Genomic DNA, 24,830 nt, shown 5'->3' with positions numbered 1-24,830 from the left:
ATAAATAAATAAATAAATAATAAAAATAAAATATAAAATACGATATTAGACTAGAAGAGGGTCTAGCTAGAAAGAAGAAACAATTGTAGAAAGAAGACATGAAAGGAGGGAAAGGATTATGTTCAAACTACATTATGCATATGCATGATAATTGTCAATAAGTTACAAAAACAAAAAACCAAAACAGTGAAAAAATTATAAACTTTCTAACAATATTAAATTTTTTTTGTAATCATCTTCATGGCTTTTGAGCGTGCACTTTGTAAATGCCAGTGTTTTGTTCTAATGTCCAAAGGTTGGACACACCTGAAACTGTGGTCTACAAGACCTGCATAATATGAGCTTGAAAAAAAGAAGATGAGAGACAATTGGCAAGAAGGGGTTCAGTGGATAGAGGAGAGGGGAGAGGGACCAAGAAGGGTGCAGGTGGGATATGATTAGGGTACATTGTGTAAATGAATGGAGGTTGTCAGTAAGAGCTAAAAACAAAAATAAATAAATAACCCAACCCCACACACAAAAAGGGTGAGTTCCTGAAGTGTGTATTTCTCATGGAAGTGTGAAGGGACACCAGACTGTCATGCAATCTGGTTAGCCAGGAAAGATTCACTCTGTGTGATGTCAGCTCCTAGGGCTGGCCTCTTCATTTGTGGTTTCAAACATTTGCACATGAGGTTTGTGAAATGTATGCTTACATGTGTATATGCATTTATTTTTTGTGGTGATGGGAACCTTGTGCATACTAGGCAGGTACTCCACCACTGAACTAAATCCCCAGTCTAACGCTGGCATTCTGATTTCTATTTTTCATCTTGTCACTTAGAAGTAATACTAGTTTTACAACCATGTGATAGATAAGATCACATATATGTCCTTGGAAGTATCCTTTAATATTGCTTTCTTAAAAATTTTAAAGTAGTGTTTTATTTCAGGTATTATGCTGAAACTTGTTCCCTAGTCCCCACGGGAATATACTTCTCAGATTCATCCATGATGTTGTATCCAGCCATGTTTCATCCCTTTTCATGAGCCAAGCACTGTGTTGAATGAATATGGCCTCGTTTCCACATCAGTGTCCTATCTAGGGATGGACTTGTTGCTTCTTCTTTCTGCTCTTCTTTGTTGTAAGGAATATTGTTGCAAATGTGTGAGTCTTCGTCTCTCATCTCTAGGGTTTGTGTCGAGACCATTTGCCTTGTAGGGTATGCATATTTTTAACTTTGCTTGATAATGCCTACTTATTTTCTAAGGTGGATGCTTTATTTTATTTATTTTTTAAATATATATTTATTTATTTAAGAGAGAGGGGTGGAAAAGTCAGCAGACACAGAGACAGTGAGTATAGGCATGCCAGGGTCTCCTACCACAGCAAATAAACTCCAAATGCATGCACCACTTTGTGCATCTGGCTCTATGTGGGTACTGAGGAATTGAACCCAGGATGTCAGGCTTTGTACCTTTAACTGCTGAGCTATCTTTTCAGCCTTCTGAGACGAATATTTTAGTGTTCTATATCCTTGCCAGCTCCTGGAGCCATCAGACTTCTAGATTGTGTCTGTCTGATAATCTATAGTCATATTTCACTACACTTTAGAGTATTTAGTTTATTTATTTATTTGCAAGGAGAGAGAAAGAGAGAGAAAGAGAGAGAGAGAGAGAGAGAGAGAGAGAGAGAGAGAATGGGCATGCCAGGGTCTCTAACTATTGCAGAAAACTCCATATACATGTGCCACTTTGTGCATTTGACTTTACATGGATACTGGGGAATCAAACCACGGTTGTTAGGGTTTATAGGCAAGCACCTTAACCACTTATCCATCTAACCCAGCCCCTCACTAAACTTTAAATTTGTATTTCCTCAATTGCTGTTGTGAGTCTTGGTCATTATTGTTTCCTTTTCTGAGAATTGCCTGTTCATGTGTTTTGCTTATTTTTTCCCCAGTAAGCCATTAGTCCCTTTAAAATCTCAAATAATGTGTTTTTATTTCACTTTATTTGTGGTGCTGGGAATTAAATCCAAGGTCTTGCATGTGCTAGGCAATAGTTTACCACTAAGCTACATCTACAGCCTTGTCTTGTTTGTTTGTTTTTAAACCACGTTGTAGAGTTTTATTGTATGATCTGGTAGTCTTTGCTAGCTATGAGTGTGCAGATACCTTATTTATAGAATGTGTGTTTCAGTGTGGGGACTATTGTATGTGGTATGGACTGTTTGTGTGTTTGTGTTGTGTATACATGTGTATGTGCACATGTGTTCTCAGGCATGTAGAGGCCAGAGGACGTCAAGTATCTTTCCTTTAATGCTTGTCTGTATATTTCCTTGAGATGGAGTCTCTCTCTGAACATGGAGCTACAGTTTGTCTTGAGCCCTGCTTGTTCTCCAGTCTCTGTTCCTCAAAGGCCTGAGATTACGGATGTGCATGGCCATGCCCAGCTGTTTATATGGATCCTGGGGAATCAAACTCAGGCTATTCCAGGTTCTTGTAGGCCCTTGTGTTTGTAGTAAGCACTCGTACCTGCTAAGCCATCCGCCCTATTCTTCCTTTATGGTATCTTTTTTTTTAAGATTTATTTTTATTTACGTATTTATTAGAGACAGAGAGATGGGTAGGGGAGAGAGAAGGGGAGGAGAATTGGTGCACCAGAGCCTGTAGCCACTGCAGACAAAATTCAGATGTATGTACCACCTTGTGCATCTGGCTTACATGGGACCTGGAGAATCTAACCTGGGTCCTTAGGCTTCACAGGCAAGTGCCTTAACTGCTAAGCCATCTCTCCAGCCCCTATGGCATCTTTTGATTCTTGTTTATTTCATTTATTTATTTATTTATTTATTTAAGAGTGACAGACAGAAAGAGGCAGATAGAGAGAGAGAATGGGCATGCCAGGGCCTCCAGCCACTGCAAATGAACTCCAGATGCATGTGCCCCTTGTGCATCTGGCTAACATGGGTCCTGGGGAATAGAACCTCGAAATGGGGTCCTTAGGCTTCACAGGCAACCACTTAACCACTGAGCCATCTCTCCAGCCCTCTTTTGATTCTTCATTTTAATTCATTCCTATGTTTTGAGCTTTTGCTTTCTGGTTTAGAGATTTTTTTTTCTTTCTGAAATAAGTTGATATTTTAAATTTTTATTTGTTGGAGAGAGCCAGCATGCCTGGGCCTCTAGCACTGAAAATAAACTCCAGACCTTGTGCATCTGGCTTATGTGGGTTCTGGGGAATCAAACATAGGTCCTTTGGCTTTGTAGGCAAGCTCCTTAAACACTAAGCCACCTCTCAAGCCCAAATGTTTTTAATTTAATTTAATTTTATATACATTATAAAAGATGATACTTTTTTTCCCCCCTTGCCCCTGCTCTCCATTCCCTGGGGCTCTCCTCAGTAGGGTTACGATATTCATGGTGGGGTCCATCAGTTCCTGTGGGGTATTGGGGGGGGGGTAGAAGGGAGGAAAAGCCTTTTCTCAGGGTATTCCCACCCCTTCTGTGGCTCTTACAGTCTTTCTGTCCCCTCTTCTGAAATGTTCTCTGAGCCACGGCAGGACTGTTGGCAGTCTGATTTAGTGTTGGGTTCTCTGTAGCCTCCGGATTTCTCCTTTAATGTGTTTTGATTGATAACTGTTTGTCACCATCATCCTGGAGCTGGTTCTCAGGCTACCAATAGGAGCAGAATTCATGTCTCTGCTTCCTCTGCAATTTTTTCTGGGCCCCGACAGATGTGGTAAAGGTGGCACATCTCATGGTGGGTAGTCTGCTGTCTTTTTGTCTCATTGATGGACCTTGGTTCTCCTCTGTTTTCTCTGCCTTCTGTAAAAGAAAATAGATGCTCCAACCAAGAGTGAAACCAGTTGGGTTAAAGTGAGTATACAAAGTTGTTTGAGAGACTTTTTTGCTGTGCAAACCCACTCTTCTTCTCCAGAGAACAGTGAGGGCTTCTCTTTGAAGCCTATGAGTTTCCTGACCAGGGATTCTGACTTGATTTCCAGTACTGATATTACTCCCTCTTCCACTGAGCAGGCCTCATGTCTAATCAGAGCACAGTTGGTTACCCATAGAGGCTGCATGGCACTGTAGTACAAGTTTGTACATTTTTTTTTTTTTTTGAGGTAGGGTCTCACTCTGGCTCAGGCTGACCTGGAATTAACTATGTTGTCTCAGGGTGACCTTGAGCTTATGGTGATCCTCCTACCTCTGCCTCCCTAGTGCTGGGATTCAGGGCGTGCACCACCATGCCAGGCTTAGTGTGTCCTTCTTGCCTGGCTGGTTGATGCTGTAGTCTGCAGGGTCTTCTGCTTACTCATGCTGTTGGTGACCATTGTTTTCCAGCAGCTCCCATAGGATTCTCCAGCACTTTGAGGGCTAGCCAGGAAGGAGCTACTTTTCCTTTTGGTTCTGGCATGGTATTCCAATGTCCTGTGACCACAACCTGTGGTGTCTTCAGCAATAGGGTCTTACCTTTTAGTTCTGACAGGTGATCTAGTGATTTGGCAAGGGGCAGTATTGTTTTTGGGGGTCTCATGGGTCTCAGAGTCCATGGTTGTCAGGTTAAGCTTTTTCTACTTTGTGTTGCACTCTTCCCCCTTACCTTTTTATTGGTATTTATATCTTGTAGAATGCATCTTGTTTAAAACTGTCCATGAAATTTTTTGTCATATTCTGTAGAATCAAAACTAAAAAAAAAAAAAAAAAGAAAAAAGAGTTGTACCTTTCATGGTAAAATCAGTCTTCCTGGGCTTGGTCTTTAGGTTGGATGTGAGACAGGGTTGAAAACTAACTTTTCTCCACACAGATAATCAGTTAACCCAGCACTGTTCTTTCTTTCTCTCCTGCTCTGTAGAGCCAGTTCTCTCAGCAATCGCATTTCCATAAATGAAGGGGTCTACTTCTAGGCTTTCCATTTGGCTGTACTCATTGTCTGCTGTTATTGATCCCTTTTTCAAGACTCAAACATAACTGGCCTTGATAAACAAAACCAGTGTTTGACCTTGTGTAAAAACAGCCTTAATGGATATCATGAAGAGATATAATTGAAAAGATGTTTGTTTATATTGTATGTTTGTGGCAGCGGTTTTGGGGAACATTTTTTGGTGTGCTGTCATGCCAGTGTAAGTCTTTTAAACTGTAAACCCCTAGGTCAAGTATTCAGTATTTCAGGCTCCTGTCTGTAAGTTTTTGTCATTGTGGTTCAGTTTTCCTCTTAGAACTGTTTAATTTTACTATTTTGATATCACTATGTAGAGAGTCATATTCAAGAGTGGAGTGACATTGCTTTTGCTAAGGAACATTCAGTAGAGTCTCGCTGTAATGATAGCATTGGAAACTGTTTAGCATTTGCTCTATGATCTGATCTCTCTGGGTTATGGAGAGAAAGGTGATCTATCAGATGGGGAATTTGGTGCCATGTGATTTGATTCATGGTATGAAGCCTCAGAACATTGAGGGGCACTATGGGGGTTCATTGCTTTTTTTTTTTTTTTTTTTTTTTACTATATATGAAACATTCTAGGAAACAAACTTCAGATTTAGTTTCTTGTGTGTGAAAGATTTCCTAAAGCTGGAATATTCTATTAAAACAATAATGTGGCTGCTTTCAGGAATGCTTATCACTTGGACTTAATAAAAGACATATATGTTTTTTCAGTTGTGTGGTAACCGGAATCTATTTGCATCTATCTTAATAAACCACAAGAAAATGGAGACGAAGGAGTTGCCCTGTCACAGAAGTCTGATGTGATCATAAACAACTCTGTCTGGACTTTCTGGCTAAGCATGCACTAGGATTGCATGGTCCTGCACAGTACTGTTCTCCTAAATCACACTGGGCGGGTGCAGGGGCGCTGCTGCAGAGTGCCACAGACCCGGTTCCTTGTGCACGGTACATCCTCTGTGAGAATCACCAATGTTTTTGACTTGAGGTGCCACTCAGCCTATGAACGAATTTATTGTTATCGAAGAGAGTAGTTTCTTTTCTACTTGCTTTTGTTTCTAGCTATGAAGTGCTTGTGTTGCTCTTTTCATTACCTTCATTATTTTAGATATGAGGAACAGCGAGCCATCAAGTACCGGTGTCAAGGTGGCAGGCAGAGGTGCTGCTGATCTGGTCTGCAGTTCTTCCTTGTTTATATGCTCCTGGGTACATAAAGGAAACGTAGCTGAGGAACGGTTTTGAGTTCCCTTTCAAAGTGAATAATAACACCAGAGGACTAAAACTATGTCTGACTTACTTGAATATTAACATATTAAATATAACTGTCTCCTGACATCTGCAGGGATTTGCTTCTTGTATCTTCCCACCCAGGGACAGCAGAATCTGGCAATATTCAAGTGCCTTGTAGAAAGTGGCATATTTATACACATCCTCCCATATACCTTCAATCATCTCTAGATGGTGTATAATACATAATGTGAACATTATATAAAGAGTTGTCTCCTCTCTCTCATAAATAAATAGATACTTTTTAAAAAAGAAGAAAAAATGGGGCTGGAGAGATGGCTTAGCGGTTAAGCGCTTGCCTGTGAAGCCTAAGGACCCTGGTTCGAGGCTCGGTTCCCCAGGTCCCACGTTAGCCAGATGCACAAGGGGGCGCACGCGTCTGGAGTTCGTTTGCAGGGGCTGGAAGCCCTGGCGCGCCCATTCTCTCTCTCTCCCTCTATCTGTCTTTCTCTCTGTGTCAGTCACCCTCAAATAAATAAATAAATAAATAAAATTTAAAAAAAAAGAAAAAAGAAGAAAAAAAGGGCTAGAGAGATGGCTTAGTGGTTAAGGTGCTTGCCTGCAAGGCCTAAGGATCCAGGTTCAGTTTCCTGGTACCCGTGTAGGCCAGATAAACTAGGTGGCACATGTGCCTGGAATTCATTTGTAGTGGCTGGAGGCCCTGGCCTGCCCATGCTCTCTCTCATAAATAAATATTAAAAACGAGTTGCTATTGCATGTTCATTGTCTCCATCAGCTCTCTGTACACGTACATTCATGGAACTAGTTGTGAATATCGAGTGCTTGTTGTATTCTGGGTACATTAACCAAGACATACTCCTTGGTCTCAAGTTATGGCCCTCCAATCCAGGAAGGAACACAAGTGATTGGGGGCACAGTTAAAGTCTAGAGTGATGAGTTTTACTGAGATAGTTCAAGGCCAATATGCGGGATCTTGTTTCTCACTTGGCTCCGTGTTGCTTGACACATGGCTGTGATCAAATAAGCACCTGACAAGAAACAGCTAACAGAAACAGAGGTTTATTTGTTCCCTTGTGGCCGCAGGGAAGACAGTCTGTCATGGCAGCATCTCAGTGAGGCCTACAGCCAGGAAGTGGGAAAGAGAACAGGGGTTCAAAGCCCACCCATTGTGATGTACTTTCTCCAGTGAGACTCCACTTCCTCAAGGTGCCCAAACTGCACCACCAGCCGGGTACCAAGTGCTCCAACACATGGGCCCATGGAGGACATTTTACATTTAGTCCACAACACCCTGCTTTTATCGAAATTGAAGGACTTGACTCTTTTCGTTAAAAAAGGCTTATTTACTTTGCTTGATAGAGAAGGTTTATAGCATGTCTTTGAAAAGGCCATAATGATACGCTTCTTAGTCACACCGTGAATTTCCAAGTATTTACTTGGCTAGAAGTAGTTTGGGAGCAGATTTTTCTCCCGTCATGTTGGCACACACAAGGGAGCTGGCAGGAATCCTGAACAGGCATAGAAGCAGCAAATCATGAGGAGGTCTGGGTACAGTGTCTCACTAGGGCTGAACTTCCAAAGCTATTTTTCCTTAATTTATTAACAAAGCATGAGTTTGTTCAGATCATCAAGCATAGTAATAAGGGTGAAACTAGCTTTGTGAAATAGAGCATTAATTTTTTTTTTTTTTCTGGAACTGACTCATGAAAGAGAAGGGTGGTAGCTGACAGAAGCTGCTAAGGATGGTGATCTGTGTTCATTGTATGACTGTGTCTCTCCTTGCTCTGTTGGTGAAAAGAGAAAATTCTGGAAGTATTATGAATACTCTTAGGGTAGATGGAGGCTGAGGACAGTCACAGAAATCGGGATTCTTCTTTCTGTGGCTGACACATCCAAGTCCTTGTCACATCTATGTCCCACTTGGAATTCGTAATACCAGAGCCACCTAAAGATTGACTACTGTTGTCAACATGGCAAGGTTTCACATCTTTTTTTATTCTCCCCACAGAATAAACCAGATGGACTCTGAAGATCAAGAAAACATTCAGTTTAGGATAGTAATTAGTTCTTTTTTGACTTTAAAATCTTTGGGATTAAAAAACCTCAAATTCATGAGGATTCATGAGATACTTGGATCAAGAAAAATCAGCTACATATCTGAGTAAATTTTTTTATGTTGTTTTTTGAGGTAGAGTCTCACCCTAGACCAGGTGACCTGGCTTTCACTCTGGAGACCTAGGCTGGCCCCATACTCACAGAAATCCTCCTACCTCTGGAGTGCTGGGATTAAAGGTATGTGTCACCACACCTGGCTTGAGTAATGTTTGAATGAGTGGAAGTGATCTTTTTTTTTTTTCCCCTGGTGAATATGGGCGGCATTTTCTGAATTTCCTGTCCTATGAATTCATGAAGGACTTGACTCTATCTCTACCTTTGGACCATTTGTTTTGCTGAACATTCTGGCCTATGACTTCTTCCTAAAGATGATGCTATTGAAAGCTGACCTTATGAATAGCCAGAGGCATAAGAGACATCCCCAAGTATATAGTTGCCATCAACCATTTACTTCAGACAAGCCCTGACCCTAAATTCCCCATAATCTCTGCTGCCTAACATCTTCAGTTAGTCATTTCTTTTAGCAAACACCAGTAGACAGAAATGAAAGTAGCCATCAGTCATTCATGTTGAAACGCAGATCATCTCACTGGTTCTTCCTAGCTAAGAACTGAGAGTCAAAGGAAGTTAAAACTTAGTGTGGAGTCAGGAAGAGGCATATCTTAGAATAGTAGTTCCCTGTACAGAGCTGAGCCAGTTAGAGGGATAGGAGGTTATGCTTGAGGTAGCCCTTGTGAATGTACAAAGGGGAGGTTGGAAGACACAAGCCAATGGACTACATAGTTTCACCTGATGTTGTGACCTGTGAACATTATATTATTATTATTTTGCTAAGGCAAGGTCTTGTTATGTAGCCTAGGCTCCTCTCAAATTCACTTTATAGCCCACGCTGCCCTAAAATTTGTGATCTTTCTGCCTCAGCTTCCTGAGTGCTGGAATTACAAGTGTGCACTGCCATGCCTGACTTATATTGAAATTCTTGACAAAATAACCTCCCACTGGAACATGAGCTCTGCACAGAAAAGCCTGTGCATTCACAAGTTTTTGTCAATAAACTGATACCATGCCCAGCACATAGTAGGTGCTCATTAAACATGTGGCTGATTAAACAACCCGATACTCAAAGGCTACTGTAAGAATATATTGCTCGGCTGACTACAGCTATTTTCCAGTGGACTTCCAAAATGCTTTTATTTTCTCTTTCAACTCACAAATGTTTTAAAATACTGTTCTCTATAAACAGATAAAAGTGTTTCTACCCTTTTCCCCTACTGCTTAAAATACTAAGTGTCAGATGTTGTAACAACTAAACAAGCTTATTACAGGAATCAATCAATGAAGTATTTATTGACCACATAGTCCATGCCCAGGAATTTTTCTTGTGGAAGACAGAAAGGCCAATCTGTGAATCCATATTTTACTTTTATACTTATAGGAACCTCAGGAAAGCAATTAGGACTTTACTATTTGGGGATGCAAATATGCATGATAAATAATAGCCATTATTTTAATCTTTCAGATGTCGTTTTATGGCTGCATTATGACCACTTGTCTGATGTATTTAATTTCCTAAATTTCTGTTACATGAAAAATGGAAACTGTATTGATTTAACATCAGAAAAATGTACAGCAGTTAATATAAAAAAGCTGCATCTAATTTTGTTAATAAACTATAAATGGCAAAAATGACATACAGTTTAGATTTTCAAAGCATTCGGAACCTGCATTTTTCTGTAACATTAATTATGTAGTTTTAGTTTTTGGCAGGAGAATAATTCTACAGTGTGATATTTCTACTTTATTATTCCTCAAAGTAGGTCTAAAATGTTAATATAATACAGAACAATGTCCCTGGTGAATTATGCAGTAAGCTAGAGAGATGTGGTGTTTGCTTTAGAGGTAACGCATGTACAGAGATGCAGATCAGACCTCTGGTTATCATGACTAATGTCAACCCTGACAGATTTTACTCACGTCCATTGACACATTTGTCATTATTTGCCATGAATTCAAACATAGTTTGTTCTGACTACCCTCTGGCACCACAGTGAAGTTTAGTACTTAACCTTGGAAGCTTGTATCTTTGCTTGCAATCCTGGTGCCTGTACTTATTCGCTGTGCCATACTTACTTAGTTATTTTGTCTTCTAGTTACCACATCTGCAAAATGGGCTTACAACTATAGCATCTCATGAGATTGCTCTGAGGACTACCTAAGCCATTCCAAATAAGTGTTTAGGATTTCTCAATAAATACTAAATGGAACCCCCATGGATTACTACACACTTTTTTTTTTTTTTTTTTGCTTTTTCGAGGTAGGGTTTCACTCTCGCCCAGGCTGACCTGGAATTATGTTGTCTCAGGGTGGCCTCGAACTCACAGTGATTCTCCTACCTCTGCTTCCGAAGTGCTGGGATTAAAGGCATGCACCACCATGCCCAGCTTATGACACACTTTTTAACATGTGTCTTTGTGTGTGTGTGTTCACGTGTGCCATTCCCTGGATGCCCTCTATCTTATCTGAGACAGTCTTTCATTGGCCTGGAACTTGACTTGCCAGTTAGGCTAGACTGGCTGGCCAGTAAGCCCCAGGGATTTGCCTGGGTCTTTCTCCCTGTCCTGGAATTACTCCTGGCTTTTAAAGTATAGGTTCTGGGGATCAAACTCTGGATTTCATGCTTGCAATGTGAACACTTTACAAACTTAGTTATATCCTCAGTCAGGATTAGAACTTTTACCTCCGATACAAAATGCTCAAGCAATGTTTAGTGAAAGACAAAATATGATTATGTTATATATTTATCTGGCATGGCATGCCTTGGGAGAGACTTAGCTTAGTCCCCTGAGGTAAGAGTGCAAAGAATGCTTCAGGTGGAGCAAGAACATAGTTCTCAATAATTTAGTTCCATTTTCCAGAAATAGTGAGAGATAAGGTTGGGGCAGAAAACCCATGTTCAATCTAGAATGTGTTGTGGAGAAGTTGGCCATGTCACCTGGACACAGGAAGCTGTGATGGAATTGAAATTGCCCAGTAACCTGTCAAGAAAGATTTTGGAGTGACGCTATGGACTGCGATACAGACAATGTATGGGAGGAGCCTTGGTGAGTAGAGGAGGTGAGTTAAGAGGCTAAGTGCAATGGGGGCTAGACTGAACGGAGGTCATGTGCAGGGCATAGAGAAGCAACAGACTGGAAATCCAAGAGCACACACAATCAGGGGTGACTCGTTGTGACTCTTGAGACATGGTGGGTGAGAGAAGGTCAGCGCTGAGTGTGATGGTCAAGGTTCTTGCCATCAACCAAGACATCCCTCACTCCCTGCAGATGCCAGTACTGTGGTGGGGCATGAGTTTGTAGGAGTGGTGTTGTCAGATAGAGCTCCTACCTGGGAAGGGAGCACATCGTTGGTAGGCTGACGGACATCTATCCTCCATGTCTATGCATCTGTGGAGTCAAGCAACCTCCAAGTCAAAGTATTTGGACAGAAAAACTGTACTTGCACTGACCATGTGCAAGCCCTTCTTCCTGTTCCCCTATACAACATAGTGCAGTGCCTTCTGAGTCATCTTAAGTAATGGAGACCTGATTTCCTGTATGGAGGAAGATGTGCATAAGTGATAGGAAAACACTATGCTGTTTTAGATAAGGGATTTAAAAGCCTACAGATTTTGGTGTTTATGAAATGGATCCCCTGCAGACACCAAGAGGCAACTGAAATGGGTCCCAACCTGGAGGTCAGGAGGTACATAGGTCATAGGTATATGCTGTTGAATTTAGATGGTGAGAAAAACACCTGAGTCCAATGCCCAGGACAGCCCAGAGCATCACTCTCCTTTCCCCTATTCTCAGATGGTTCAACCAAGCAGTTGGTTGCCTTTAACTTAAAAAATAAAGAGGCTGCAAGCCTTCCTATATATAAAGTACTAGGGACTATAGTCCCCAGATTAGTTCTTCTAGACTGCCCTGGGCACTTCCAAACCTTTGTTGAGTCTCCCATGGTCTGCTCTGGGGCCTTGGTACCAGCAGTTAAAGCTCTTGGCTCTATCCCTGAGGCCAGTTGTAGGTCACCCTTGAATCAGATTTCATTTATTTATCTTTCTGGCAGATAAATCCAGGTTTTGGAGTGTTCTTCAGCAGCATCTTTTCTCTTTGAGCCAGGATCCTGAGGAGCTGTAGTAGACAGTGGCTTTTAAATGTGAGGTGAGTCAAAGCCTCTCTATGGAGTCCAGGTTGGCCCAGAACTCACAGTCTTTCTGCCTCAGCCCCAGCTGGATTGCATATGTATATTTCCACTGCTGGTGTAATTTCTCAATTCTTGTGTGCCCATGCCCATTTGCGACACAGCCTATGCTCCGAAGGTTTCTTTTAAACCATCCTGCTGAGCCTTGGAAGGAAGTGTGTGTTAGCTGGGGTTTGCTGCGAGCTGGTTTTGAAGAGGGTTGAGGTTTCATGTTAAATTCACCTCTGTTTCACAAAGCTCAGGTTGTACAAATCACCCTAAAACATCAATGAGAAAGCATACACCTGAATGCACTGAAAATTGTTGCAGGGGTGGCTAAAGAATTTTAAAACTTAGGTTATCCTGAAGGGAGCAATCTAACCTTTCACCAGCCAGCTAAGAATGGAAGACTTGTTCATTTGCAGGAATGCGATGTGATTTTTTTTTTTCTTAAGTTTGCTTAATCTTAGGCATTAAAGAAGAGAAAGATCTAGGGCAATTCAAAAATATTGGAAACCTTCTTAAGGCAATGATTATAGTAAGCTTTGCAGAAAGTAAATAGATCTTTCGTCTTGGAAAGACAAACAGTGATGGTGAGAATGAAATTAGCACTGAAAGTATTAAAATATTGATAGCAATCATTCCATGTCCAGGCTTTGCTAATTAATAATTAATTTTACCTTGAAGGTAACTGTAAGAGTGAGATTTTTTTTCTAACCTTTCACTAGGCAGGAATGTTTGGCTCCCTTCCTCTTCCACTGTTACCAAGTTTCTAACAAATGTCTCACATTCTTGTGTGGCTAGAGGCCAGAAATTGTGTGTGGCTTCCTAAACTAAAAAACAACAACAAGAAGTTGGTTGGGAAATGTTTAGGGAAGGCATGCCTATGTATATATGGCACAAGTAAATTTTTAGTGTGGCATTACCTTCTATGTGAGTCACAAACTATACCAGTTGTTTCTGTAAAAAAAATTTCAAGGGTCATATGTTAAAGGTGGACAGCTTCTTCATCTGTTCACTGACGATTATGAAAGTATTATATATAGGGTTTTACAAAAATGCATGTTTTCTTACTAAAATAAGAAACACCTGTCGCAGGGTTGAGCGCCTGGGCTCTGAATGAACTTAGAACACAAGCCAGTGGCTTTGAAAGAGCTCCCCATACCCCAGACCCATGGCTTTCAAGTTCTTGTCTATGATTAGCAAAAAATTGAAAAATGTACACACAAAGAAAAATTTATTTTAGGGATGACGAGATAGCTAAGCGGTTAAAGCACTTGCCTGTAAAGCCAAGGGACCTATGTTCAATTCTGCAGTACCAATGTAAAGCTAGCATGCGTCTGGAGTTTGTTTGCACTGGCTGGGGCCCCTGGTGTGCCCATTCTCTCTCTCTCTCTTTCAACCTTTCTCTCAAATAAATAAAAAAAAGTATTTAAAAGATATTTATTATAAGGGAGAGTAGGAAAAAGAGCAGAAAAGCAGAAAGTTCTCAAGCTAAGAGGGGTTTCTCCCTCCTGGCTGGGAGGAGTCCTCAGAGGAAAACCCCAGGAAAATATTTGTAGCTACTTGGATCAGGCCTTTTTATAAATCAAGCATTCAAACTGGATGAGTCTCATTTGCCAAGTTCAAATGTATATGAATGACTTTGATTAGTTGATGGGCCCAGGAGGAGAGTATAGACTCAGAAGGGGACTGCCAGTGGAGGAAGGGGGGCAAGCCTTTGAAAAGTTAAGGAGGAAGAATCAGGAAGCAGTCTCTGATCATGATTCTGGATCAGACTGGAGTTCTAGACTCGTTAGGGCTGGGCTGCATCCTTGTTCTTTGGGTGTGTGTCTCTAGCTGACTGCCTGTGAGAGAAAACCACCTTGTTCCTAACCTCTATCACATACTATTTTTTAGAAAAAAATTACTTTTTTTTTTTAATTTGAGAGAGAGAGAGAGAGAATGGAGAGAGATAGAATGGGCATGCCAGGGCCTTCAGTTGCTACAAATGAACTCCAGACACATGCCTCTTGTGCATCTGGCTTACATGGGTCCTGGGGAATCAAACCTGGGTCCTTTGGCTTCGCAGGCAACACCTTAACTGCTAAGCCATCGGTGGTGGTTTGATTCAGGTGTCCCCCATAAACTTAGGTGTGGTGAATGCTAGGTTCCCAGCTGATGGAGATTTGGGAATTAACGCCTCCTGGAGGGAGTGTATTGTTGGGGGCCGGCTTATGGGTATTAAAGCCAGTTTCCCCTTGCCAGTGTTTGGCACACCCTCCTGTTACTGTGGTCCACCTTATGTCGGCCAGGGGGTGATGTCCACCCTCTGCTCATGCCATCGTTTTCCCCTGCCATCATGGAGCTTCCCCTCGAGCCTGTAAGCCAAATTAAATCTCTCTTTCCCAGAAGCTTTTTTGTTTATTTATTGAGAGAGAGAAAGAGCATGCCAGGGACTCTAGCCACTGCAAACAAACTCCAGATGCATGTGCCACCATGTGCACCTGACTTATGTGGGTAATGAAGAATCAAACCTGGGTCCTTAGGCTTCAAAGCCAAGTGCCTTAACTACTAAGCCATCTTTCTGGCCCCCTTTTGATTTTTATCTGGGCAAGATAAGCCTGTCTTCATTATTTCCCAGTGTCACAAGTCAACAATCTCCTTTTTATGTTGCCATTTTGGAATTAAAAGAGGTTATTCTGTCTCAGCATTGTTCTTTCATTAACAATTGGTAGCAACTCTGTGTCCTAACTTGTCTTCTACATTCAGTAGTTACTCAGTGCCAAGTCCATTAGTATGAATTTGAAAGTTTATTTTCATTTTGATAAATAGGAAGTTGCTGACATATTCAGTCAACAACTCTTTGCTAAATGCCTGGTATAAGCCAAATCCTGTCCTTGCTGAAAGTAGGCTTAAAGCATGCTTATGCCATACTTTTAGGTTATTTAAGAATATTTTTCTATTTTTCAAAATAAATCAGGAGAGTTATCATCTTTGAGCATTATACAATACATTTCTCCTTAACATTTATTCATCCCTTCCAATTAAAAGGGTAGGTATGTTTGGAGCACTAATGTTAGAATCATCCTTATATCTGCTTATGTTCATCTGCAGGAAAGGTTGAATGTTCCTAAATGACTCCATTCACATGGCTGAGGACACACCCAAGACGATACCTGCCACACATGTTTGTGGAATTCTGAGTGTGCCTTAATCTTGACTCAGGAGCCCAGCAGTTCCACCCCACTCTGTTTAGTCACTTATCTTCCTGCGGTGTTCCAATCACGATGCCTGAGCCCCAGTTTGACCCAGACCACCCAATCTGCTCATTACCACCTAGCTCATAACGAGCAGTTTCCACAGTGCTTATGGCAGCATTGCTGTAAGACTGAAGCCTTGACTACTTCAAAGGGAAAGGAGGAATAAACAGAAGTGTATTTTTTTTGGTATTTTTATTTGGGTAACAACTTTTATAAACAAGAGAGAGGCTACTGATGAGATGATGATGATGATGATGATGATGATGATGATTTTGTTTTTCGAGGTAGGGTCTCACTCTAGCCCAGAATGACCTGGAATTCATTATGGAGTCTCAGGGTGGCCTTGAACTCAAGACAATCCTCTTACCTCTGCCTTCTGAGTGCTGGGATTAAAGGCGTGAGCCATCACACCCGGCTTCTGATGAGATTTTATAAGCCACCAAGTTTATTATTAATAGGGTTTGTGTGGCTCTTAATGTTTTTATCAACTTGTACCATCCTAATCCAAAGGAACCTGTGGTAAGACCTTTGCCAGTGAGTTTAGACATTCTTGGTTTTCTGAAGTTACATGTTACATTTATATGGGTAGGTCAATAATTTAAATTGTATAATTTTAAGGACTGTAGACATTTCCACTTATGAAATGTAAGCAATAATCTTACATAATGATCTTCAGAAGAATTCTGTTTTGCATTTACAGTTACTTGGATGGGGTGGGAGAGAGAGAATGAGAATGGATGAGAACAGATGAGAATGAATTTGTGAAAACAAAGACACTTGAGTACAGTGTTCATCATTCTTTCAGAGCAGGTGGAAAGCACACTTACAGCTTATTTGTATTGGTCACAATAGAGTTCTCTATATAAGTTGACAAGAAATGTTGTAATGTTTTATATCCAACCTTTCAAAACCTTGTTAATTATGTATAAGATAGTACTCCTCAATAACATCAAGAGTAGACAAATGAAATCATTAGTTTTATATTCCAAGGCTTTATGCACATCTATTATAACTGTGCATTCAAATGTTTCCCACCCCTATTTCTCAAAATAAGTTTTTCATATATATTATAATGTGATAATATAAATGAATGTGAAAATATCATGTGGTGGATGAAATTGTACAGAAGGACCTTTGCCTTTTGGAATGATCAACCTAGCTCATTGGTGTGGATGGGGCAATTTCCAGTCTATGACAATGCAAGGAAAGGTAGTGATCACTTGCCATTGTTTTTATTTCATTAACTAAGGCCTCTGACAAATATGCCTTTTATTCAGAAATGCTTACCATGCTACCATGGTAGTGGAAAAAAAGGCAATGGATCTTTCCGGTACTCTATTATGGGAAAATGAGATTTGGGTAGAGAGTAGTATGAGGTGTCCTGCTGAGCGAACCTGGCTATGATGGGATAGGCAAGGTGTGTCTGCATAGTCCTTTAAGTTTGAAGCATTCTGGAGAATTATTTTGAGAGGTAGAGAAGAAATGTGCAGTATACATTTAAAATGACTTAGTAAAATGATATGATTTGCCAAAATGCACATTACTGTAATTTAGCCAAGATAGGTGGCCAATTGAATGTTCCCAGAAATGTAATTGTCTCCATGCTATTTGCAAGGTCCTTTCTGATAGAGCTAGCAAAATGCACCTTTTTCTTTCAATATCCATTTGGTTAGAAATGCATCCATTACTTATAAGTGATGACTTTTGGGGGCTACTATAAATACAGGTAAAAGGTAATTTCTAATAATATGAGCTTTTACCCCTAGTTTTTCTGGTTTTAGAAATTATTTTAAAATATACTATATGCTATCTTAAAATTCATTTGTAGCTATATATTTGCTTAAAAAGAAAGGAGATGTATATTCTGAGAAAGACAGTCAAGTCCAAACAGAGTATGGTTTAGTTTTGTATTTCATAAGCAGAGTTTCAAGATATGGTTGCAACATTATTGAAATTTTCTTTATTCCAAACTGATTCATAATTTTTGTAACTTCATTTTGTCAATACCATAGCCAGGAATGATTAAAAAACAAGAATAGGCTTGAAGAAATGGTACTTTTAACTGGGAAAAGTGATGATTTATATACTGGTAGAAGTGCTGGTACCTTGGTTTTCCTGGTGCATATTATAGTCAATGGAATCTCAATGAATAATGGTAAGACATAATAATAATGTAAGGCATAATAGAGCTGAAAATTCCCACTGCCTACAATATGCAATACATAAGTTATGTATTATTATGAAAGAGTGATGAGAGAGTTAAGAATTAAAGTTTATAGAGTAAAGTGTTACAATATGCAACAGATAATTTATTACTGAAGAAATAAGAGTGCAAAAATAAATCTAGGGTTGGAGAGATGACTTAGTGGTTAGGGCACTTGCCTGCAAATCCAAAGGACCCAGGTTCAATTCCTAAGGACCCACATAAGCCAGATGCACAAGGTGGCACGTGTGCCTGGAACTTGTTTGCAGCTGCCAGAGGTCCTGGTATGCCCATTCTATCTGCCTCTTTCCCTTAAATAAATAAATCAATAATAAAAATAAAACGTTAAAGACATAATAAAATAAATTTAGTTAGTCTAAATGCACCTTTCACATCCATTCACCATCACTGATTCATTGAGAATGATTCCAAGTTCTGAAACTACCATTTATGGGAGTGTCCCATATAGGTGTATCTTTTATTATATAGGCATGTCTTTTGTTATGTTTTATATAATATTTTGAATATACCTTTTTATGCTCAGATATATGTAGATACACAGAAGAATTATAGATACCCACAGTATTCAGCACAGTAAAATGCCCTATAAGTTTCTGGCCTATTGTGCAATAGGGTATATACCATCTGGCCTGGGTGTGTAGTGGTCTATTCCATCCAGCTGTGTGTGTAAGTTCATCTACGATGATTGCATAGTGACAAAATCATCCAATGATGCATTTCTCAAAATATGACCCTGTTGTTGAATGACCATGACTCTTCAGTTCCATAAGTTGAATTGTTTTCTTTGTCTCTTGCTAATATTCTGTATTTTACTGAATTTGAAGTTTGCATCAACTCTTTGTATCAATTCTGCATCAATTCTTTCAGCATTTATCCTAAAATATGTAACAGTTTTACATATTTTACAAATAAATACTTAATATTAGATTTTTCTAACAAGACATAAAATCAATGAAAATTTTGTCTAGCTCTTTCTTACATGAAATAAGAATCCTAGAACCTCCCCATGTTTCACACTCTTATAAAGAATTATAGGGCTGGAGAGATGGCTTAGCTATTAAGTTGCTTGCCTGTGTAGCCTAAAGACCCAGAACTCACACAAGGTGACGTATGCATGTGGAATTTGTTTGCAATGCCTAGAGGCCCTGGCATGCTCATTCTCTCCCCTTCCCTCTTTTTCTCTAAAAATAAATTAAATAATTGTATCATAATTTGAAAAGCTCAAATTATTTTTGAGTTTGATTTGCCAACATTTTTACTGATGCTATGTTTCCTATTGTTTCTCATGTTGCATTCCATACTGTGAAGTTTGTTTTCTTTCTCACTGTTTACTTCCTTCAGTAATTCTTTCAGAGGGAGTCTGCTCAGCAAGCTTTTAGACTTTTTTTAAAAAATAAAGTTAACTTTTATTTATTTTTAAAATTTTTTTGTTTATTTTTATTCATTTATTTGAGAGCGACAGACAGAGAGAGAAAGAGGCAGATAGAGAGAGACAGAGAATGGGTGTACCAGGGCCTCCAGTCACTGCAAACGAACTCCAGATGCGTGCGCCCCCTTGTGTGTCTGGCTAATGTGGGTCCTGGGGAATCGAGCCTCAGACCAGGGTCCTTAGGCTTCACAGCCAAGTGCTTAACCACTAAGTCATTTCTCCAGCCCAAGCTTTTAGTTTTTATACCTTTGAAAGTCTTTTTTTCTTTAAATAACTCTTCGATTTTTAAAAATTTTATATGGAATTCTAGGGCATGGTATTTTTCCTTGATGCTTTGTAAATACTGTTGTTTTTTTCTCCATTGTAGCTTTGACATTTTTTTCTCCTTTTTCTTGGTTTTCTGTAGTTTCACTACAATGGTTTTGTTGGGGCTGTGTCATTACTTAGCATGGGAGTTGATGGGCTTTTTCTACCTCAGGATTTATGTCTCTCTGCAGTCTGGAGGATTTTTATGTGTGGATCTTTCTCTTCTTTTTCTGCCATCTCTCACTGAGTTAGGATTCCTTTTAGGATACTTTATTATCCAGAAGGAGTTGAGCATGACCTTGTATCACATTTACAAACTCCCAGTGGCATCAGAGTTCTTTGCATTCTTTCATTTGGTTTCATCAGTAGTAATTACATATTTATAGGTTATGTGCTGAGTTATAGAATCCTTATAGGCACTTTTGTGCTTTGCTCTGCCATTAATATATTAATTATTTATTAATATATGGGCTCCTCTGGTTTGAGCCAAATATCACATTAATTTCTAGATTTACAGTTTTTTTTCTTTATGGCTCAAAGAATTTTGCCTTGTACTTGCATGTCCTACAAGGCAGGAAGTTCCAAATTGTCATGTCTAACTCTGCTTCCTGCCTATACCCTTTCAAATTGTGGTTTACCACCCTGTCTCGCTTAAGCTGCTTCTGGTTGGATGTGAAGATAACCCCAACAAAGCCCAAGACTTAAGGAAGCCAGTCAAAGACTTGCCATCTTAACTTTCTGCATCAATGCTAAAATCTCCCCCTATGTCATTCTGTCAGGGCCATAGCTGATTGTTGCTTCCTATAAATTAATTTTTGTTATTTTGAAGTCTATCTATAAGCTTTAAAATTCTAATACTGGTGCCCAGCCTAGGTGAGTAAGCAGGCTCTCTGATTGGCCAAGAGATTGGCTCAGTGGAAAGTTACCTATAGCTGGGACTGGGAACCTAGTCAAAATCCTATGGAGTCTAGTATCATGGACTCCAAAGAGAAGCTCCCACTAACTAGTCTTTAGCCAAAAGAGAGGCTACACTCATCAAAATATCTCTGAATTAATTATGCTTATGCCCTTTAACTCATGCTGTTCTCACTCTCCATTGGAGAATCTTTTTTTTTTTTCTTTTACAGAAGGCAGTGAAAACTGAGGAGAACCAAATTCTATCAGCAAGACAAGAGTAGATAGCTGACTCCCTATCAGAAGATGAGCCACCCCCTGCCTATCAGTTAGGGCCCAAGTGAAACCACAGAGGTATTGGTGAGGTGAGCGAGAGTGCTGCTCTCACTATGAGCCTGACAACCTGCACCAGGGAGATGGCAATAGACACTGAGGATGCTTAAAATGTTCCAAAGTAGAAATTCAGAAGCTGCTGAGAGCTCAACACTAAAGTAGACTTAAAACCTACCAAGGCTCAGGGAATCTTGCAGAAGAGGGGTCAGAAAGATTGTAAGAGCCACAGGATGGGAGGGAATATGGAGGCATTTTACACCATCCCCCAACAACTGACTGCTGCTCTCAAAACTCATAACCCACAACCTCATGGTGAATACTGGCAATCCCACTGAGGAGGATGGGGCCTTAGTAGAATGGGGGCAGGGAGGACGGAAATGGTGGTACCAACACATGAATGTCCGTACAAAGGTTCTACTTAATAAAAATGAAAACAATGAAAAAGCAAAACCTCATCAGGCTGGAGAGATGGATTAGCTATTAAGACTCTTTCCTGCAAAGCCAAAGAACCCAGGTTCAACTCCCCAGGACCCACATAAGCCAGATGCACAAGGGGGCACATGTGTCTGGAGTTTGTCTCCAGTGTCTGGAGGCCCTAGTGTGCCCATTCTCTCTCTCTCTCTGACTCTTTCTATCCCTCCCTCCCTCAAATGCATAACTAAAAATATTTTTTGAAAAACCAAACATCAAAAAATTTATCTGGATGTTCTAGCTCAATCTGCTATCATAGGCATTAGGGGATCCCAGTTTTTTCTCATGCTATTTTCTTGTGTTGTAAGATTAAGATTCAGCCAGGCATGGTGGCACATACCTTTAATCCCAGGATAAAGAGGTAGGAGGTCAAACTGGGCTAGAGTGAGGCCCTACCTTGAAAAACCAACCAACCAACCAACCAAACAACCAACCAACCAACCAACAAAACAAACAAACAAACAAACAAACAAACAAACAAATGAGATTTTACTATATATATAGTACTCTGTGACTTTTTTATCTCAAAGGATTTATTAGACTATAAAATGATTTTCTAAACTATGGGTTTTTAGTCATTGTTTTCCACAGAATGGTTATATCATTTACTAAGGCAGTCCCTGTGGTTGTGTATTATTTCTTGTTTTCCTTTTCTTTATAAATAATGTTTCTGTGAACATCTTCATGTATATCCCATTGTAAGCATTTTTGTTAGGGCTCTCTAACTGGAGAAAGAAGAATTACTATATCTCAGGATAGAATCTCAATAATTGTAATGACCTATGAGATTCTTATAGTGGGATATATAATGGATACATCAGAATTCTGAATGCTAAGAAAGGAAGGCTGAAGTGCTCAGAGGAGGACAAAAGCATAATGGATTAGAACATCATGGTATTAGAAGCGTCAGATCTCCTTTAGTTTATTCAGACAATAGGTAATTGAGTCATTGTGTTGAGTATTATAACTAATGGGTGGGAGATGAGAAGTGAGTGAGGTTTGATCTCTATTTTGCCAGTGAGGATGAATAGAACTACAGGTGCTCTCATAAAAGGGCAGGCATCAATAAGTATATACTGAAGGTAACAGGAAAGCACTGTGAGATCTCCAATCCAGTTGGCCAAATGGCCATTTCTCCTTAATAATGTATCACTCTTAAGATGACAAGGAAAAAAAAAAAAAAAAAACAAACCTTGAGCAGCAGAGGACCCCAGGGGATGGAGGAACAGTTGCCTCAGCACCTTTGTGAAAATGATTATCTCAGTGAACATTTAATTGCCTCTCCACAGGGCTCACTCCTAGTCCAAAGCTTTTGTCACTATGTCCACAGCCAGAAGGACACTGCCAAGACTGTTCTCTAGCTACACCCCAACAGTCATTCCCAGTGGAAGATTTGGTGGGTCTGGTTTTCTCACATCGTAACAAATAGTGGAGCCTGTATTGCAGAAGCAGCTCAGCTTACCGTTGGCCATAGGGCTTCCGTTAATGCAAGTCAATCACAGAACACCCTTCTCCCCCTTGCTTATAACTAATTAGACACTGATGTAGTTTTGATAGGAGGAAAATGTCCCTGGGTCTTTCTTGAAAAGGTTGATGCGGTGTGAGAGCAGGGGAAATATGAGAGGCTCTTCCTTTGCTGGCCATGGCTGGGTCTGGATGTTGCACATGGAACATCTGCAGTCACCTTGTCACCAGCCTTTGAATGATGATACATCACACCAGAGAACACAAGGTTGGAAAGGGAACTAAGAGGCCCTACTGACTGCTATAATAATAAGATCCACATGGCTTGAATTTTGTTTCCTCTTATTTGTAGACAGAATCGTCCCAGGGGACACAGGAGGAGAAGCAAGGAGACCTCAGCTCACCTGGTCACCTTGTGATGTCTTCCACAGTGCAGGAAGGCAGGCCTGACTGTGGGTGACTTGGACTGCTGGCCAGTCTGCTGCCTTTGGGAGGTTACTGGAGTCAGGGGATGATTGCATTCCCATATCTCAGTTTCTCTTTTGAACACTCCCTCTTAGCCTACATGTAGGGAATTCTGGCTCTATTGTTTTGTTTTTATGAGATAGGGTTTCACTATGTAGTCCTGGCTGGCACAGTACTTGCTATGTAGACCAGCTGGCCTCATACTTGTGACAAGCCTCTTGCCTTTGCCTCCCAAGCAGTGGGATTACAGGTGTGAGCCACTATAACCATCTTCCAACTGAGGTTTGAAGGACCTAAACCAAGAGATTTATTGTGTACAGTACCAACATGCACATTTCTTACTTAGTTGTCTTGTCACAAAAATTAGGGGGAAATATACATAAAATTTTGTTCTGGCCAAATACAATGAAAAGTAGAAACTTGTAGTTTGTAAAGGTCATATTACTTGTGGCTACCTTGTGTTTCACTGAGACGTGTTCATACCATGTCACTCATTTTAAAACTTTGTTTTTAAACATCAAAATTTCTTTGTTATTTCCCAATGGTTTCTAAATGATCGACACCTACTGTTCCTGTCAAAAGAGTCATAATATATTAGACTCAGTCAGTTCTGTGAAATGCACATTTGTAACTGGAGATGGAGGGCGTCAGTGACAAGAGGAGGTGAACTACAGCAAATGACTCACACCTCTGGTTTGCTATGGGTTCCCATGTTGAGAGAATCCTGGTTCTTACGAAGTAGTTGAAAATGTAAAGTTTTGGTTGGTGCCCCTTGCTTTGTGAACTCTACGTTAACCTTAAACAAGACTGGAAAGCCTATGGGAAAGCATGTCAATATTTTGAAAGTTTTAGATATATTTTGAGATTGGTGTATAATTGTACATGTTTAGAAAATCACCATTTTTACGAATGAATACTATTTGAATGAAACTAAAATGATACACTTTTTGCAATTCCTAAAATGAGCCAGCACAGCTTCAGTGTGAAGACTGCTACCTTTTTTTTTTGTTGTCATGTGTGTCTGTGCATGTGGTGTGCCTACATATGGTTATATTCAAGTGGCCCCATGCAAGTGCATGTGCACGTGTGTGTGTGTGTGTGTGTGTGTGTGTATGTGGAGGTCAGTGTTGGGTACTTTCCTCAATCACTGTCCTCTTACTTTTGATCTCTCACTAAACATAGAGCTTACAGATTTAGAAAGATAACTAGCTAGCAAGCCCCAAGGGTCCTCTTGTTTCTGGGATTCCAGGGGCATACCACAGTGGCCAGCTTGTACATGGGTGCTGGAAATCTGAACTCAGGTGCCTTCACTTGCATGGTTAGTGGCTTACTGACTGAGCCATCTCTCCAGCCTGACTGTTGCTTTTTTAATATTATGGCACATAGCTTGATGACTTATGAGCATCCTTTGAGCCACAGGGACTGTGTCCCATTCATGTGTGTGTCCCTTGTGCTCAGTTTCATTTTTACGTGGCTGCTCCATCCTTAGGGC

The sequence above is a fragment of the Jaculus jaculus genome, chromosome 1, assembly GCF_020740685.1.
Source record: "Jaculus jaculus isolate mJacJac1 chromosome 1, mJacJac1.mat.Y.cur, whole genome shotgun sequence".
Taxonomy (NCBI): domain Eukaryota; kingdom Metazoa; phylum Chordata; class Mammalia; order Rodentia; family Dipodidae; genus Jaculus; species Jaculus jaculus.
This window is presented reverse-complemented; position numbering follows the sequence as displayed.